A 4,246-nucleotide genomic window follows, 5' to 3' on the forward strand; every position below is an offset into this window, starting at 1 on the left:
AGATGATACTACTCCCAGTGTTGCAGAAGGTGTACACCCTCTGTGATATGGTTCATAATATCCAAGGAGGGGAATGACGTTACTCCCAATATCGCAGGTTGTGTATCCCCTCTGTGATATGGTTCGTACTATCCAATAGAGGAGATGACGTTACTCCCAATATCTAAGGAAGTGTACGCACTCTGTGATATGGTTCATAATATCCAAGAGGGAAATGACGTTCACCCAATATCACACAGGGTGGACCCTTCTGTGATATTGTTCATAATATACAAGGGAGGAGATGATGTTACTCCCAATATTTCAGGGGGTGGACTTCCTCTGTCATATTGTTCGTAATATTCAAGAAGGGAGATGATGTTACACCCAATATCAAAGGGGATGTACCCCATCTATGATTTTGCTCATAATATCCAATTGGGGAGATGGTGTTATTACCAATATCACAGGGGGTGTACACCCTCTGTGATATTCTTTGTAATATCTCAAGGGGGAGATGATATTACTTCTAATATCGCTGGGGGTGTACCCCCTCTGCGAGATTATTTGTAATATCCCAGGGGGAGGGGATGATATTACTCTTAATAATATCGCAGTGTGTGTACCCCAACTGCGAGATTTTTCATAATATCCCCGGGGGAGATGACATTACTCCTCATAATATCGCAGGGGGGTGTACCTTCACTGTGAGATTCTTTGTAATATCCCAGAAGGGAGATGATATTAATCCTAATAATATCGCAGGGGGTGTACACCCTCTGCGATATTATTCTTAATATCCCAGTGGGGAGATGACATTACTTATAATATTGTAAACACCCTGTGTGTACACCCTCTGTGATATTCTTCAAAATATCCATGAAGGGAGATGATGTTACTCTTAATAACGCAGGGGGTGTACACCTTCTGTGATACTCTTCGTGATATCCAAAATTGGAGATGATGTTACTCCTAATATTGCAGGGGGTTAAAACCTCTGTGATATTCTTCCTAATATCCAAGGGGGGAAATGATGTTACTCCTAATATAGCAGGGGGTGTACACCCTCTGTGAAATTCTTCGTATGATCCGAGCGGGGAGATGATGTTACTCCTAATATCGCAGGGGGTGTACACTCTCTGTAACATTCTTTGTAATATCCAAGGGGGGAGACGATGTTACTACGAACATAGCAGAAAGTGTACACTCTCTGTGATATGCTTGGTAATATCCAAGGGGAGAAATGATTAATTTCGCAGGGGGTGTACATCCCCTGTGATATTTTTCATAATATCCAAGGGGGTAGATGATGTTACTCCAAATATCGCAGGGGGTGTACACCCTCTGTGATATTCTTTGTAACATCTCAGGGAAGAAATGATGTTACTCCTTACATCGTGTACACTCTCCGTGATACTTTTCGCAATATCCCAGGGGGCAATGACATTACTTCTAATATTGCAGGGGGTGTACACCCTCTGTGATAGTCTTTGAAATATCCAAGGGGGGAGATAATGTTACTCCTAATATCGTAGAGTGTGTACACCCTCTGTGATATTCTTCCTAATATCCCAGGAAGAGATGATGTTACTCCTAATATCGCAGGGGATGTACACCCTCTGTAATGTTCTTGGTAATATCCCAGGGGGGAGATGATATTACTTCTATTATGGCTGGGGGTGTACACCCTCTGTGATGTTCTTTGTAACATTCCAGGGGGGAGATAATTTTACTTCTAATATCTCAGGGGGCGTACACCCTCCGTGATATTTCTTGTAATCATTTTCAAGAAAGGAGATGACATTACTTCTAATATCGCAGTGAACGTACACCCTTTGCGATATTATTCGTAATGATGTCCAAGGGAGGAGAAAACATTACTTCTAATACCTCAGTGTGCATACACACTCCATTATATAATTCATAATCATGTCCAAGGCAGGAGATTACATTACTCCCAATATCTCAGGAGGTTTATAATATCGCAGTGGGCATACACCCTCCGTGATATTATTCGTAATGATGTCCAAAAAGTAGATGACATTTCTCTTAATATTGCAGTAGGCTTAAACCCTCTCTGATATTGTTCGTAATGATGTCCAAGGGAGGAGATGACATTACTCCTAATATCGCAGTGGACATACACCCTTTGTGATATTATTCATAATAAAGTCCACGGGAGGAGATGACATTACTCCTAATATCGCAGTGGGTGTAAATCCTCTGTGATATTATTTGTAATGATGAGCAAGGGAGGATATGACATTACTCCTAATACCGCAGTGGGCATACACCCTCTGTGATATTATTCGTAACAATATCCACGGGAGGAGATGACATTACTCCTGATATCGCAGTGGGTGCACACCCTCTGTGATATTATTCATAATATCCAAAAAAGGAGATGACATTACTTCTAATATCGCAGTGGATGTACACCCTCTGTGATATTATTTGTAATATGCAAGGAAGGAGGTGATATTACTCCCAATATCCTACACACCCTGTGTGTACACCCTCTGTGATTATATTTGTAATATCCAAGGAAGGAGATGATATTACCCCTAATGTCTCAGTGGTCGTACACCCTTTGTGATATTATTGGTAATATCCAAGGAAGGAGATATTACTCCTAATGTAGTAGTGGGTGTACACTTTTTGTGATATTATTCCTAATATCCAAGGGAGGAGATGATATTACTCCTAACATCGTACACACTTTGTGTGTACACCCTCTGTAATATTATTCATAATATCCAAGGGAGGAAATTATACTGCTCCCAGTATCGCAGGGGGTGTACACTCTCTGTGATACTCTTTGTAATATCCAAATGAGGAGATGATATTACTCCTAATATCGTGCTGGGTGTACACCCTCTGTGATAATATTCATAACATCCAATGGAGGAGAGGAATTACTCCTAATAATGCAGGGAGTGTACACCCTCTGTGATACTATTTGTAATATCCAACAGAGGAGATGATATTACTTCTAATATCACAGAGGGTTTACACCCTCTATGATACTATTCAGAATATCCACGGGAGGAGATGATGTTACTTCTAATAGCGCATGGGGTGTACACCCTTGGTGATACTATTCTTCATAATACCCAAGGGAGGTGATGATGTTACTTCTAATATTGCACAGGGTGTACACCCTCTGTGATACTATTATTCGTGATATTTAAGGAAAGAGGTTATGTTACTTCTAATATCGCATGGGGTGTACACCCTCTGTGATACTATTATTCATAATATTTAAGGGAGAATATGATGTTACTCCTAATATCGCACAGGGTGTACACCCTTCATGATACTATTATTCATAATGTCTCAGAAAGGAGATGATGTTACTGCTAATATCGCATGGGGTGTACACCCTCTGTGATACTATTATTCATAATATTTAGAAAAGGAGATGACGTTACTCCTAATATTGAACAGGGTGTATATTCTCTGTGATACTATTATTTGTAATATACAAGGAAAGATATAATGTTACTCCTAATATCGCATGGGACGTACACCCTTTGTGATGCTATTATTCATAATATCCATGGGAGGAGATCATGTTCCTTCTAATATCACATGGGATGTACACCCTCTGTGATGCTATTATTTGTAATATCCGAGGGAGGAGATGATGTTACTCCTAATATTGCATGGTTACACCCTCTGTGATGCTATTGTTTGTAATATCCAAGGGAGTAGATGATGTTACTTGTAATATCCCACGGAATGTACACCCTCGGTGATACTATTATTCATAATATCCAAGGAAGGAGATTATATTCCTTCTAATGTCACAAAGGTGTACATCCTTGGTGATATTATTATTCGTAATATCCAAAAAAGAAGACTATATTATTCCTAATATCACAGGGGGTGTACACCCTTAGTGACATTATTCATAATATCCATGGTGTATGATGACATTGCCACTAATATCACCGTGGGTGGTCACCCTTTGTGACATTATTCATAATATTCATGAGAGATAATTATATTGCCACAAATATCCCCATGGGCGGACATTATGTGACATTATGTCACATAATGAGGTGACAATATGTCACCTCTGTGACATTATGCGTAATATCCAAAGGAGATGATGATGTTGCCCCTAATATCACTGTGGGTGGACTCCCTCTGTGACACTTTTTGTAAAGGAGGATTATAGAGTGAGCAATATATTTTTATATATTTGTTGAGGGTCCCTAGCAAATATTATAACATCTGAACTATGAAAGCCTGGATTGACAAC

The sequence above is a fragment of the Pan paniscus genome, chromosome 6 (assembly GCF_029289425.2).
Source record: "Pan paniscus chromosome 6, NHGRI_mPanPan1-v2.0_pri, whole genome shotgun sequence".
Classification (NCBI taxonomy): Eukaryota; Metazoa; Chordata; class Mammalia; order Primates; family Hominidae; genus Pan; species Pan paniscus.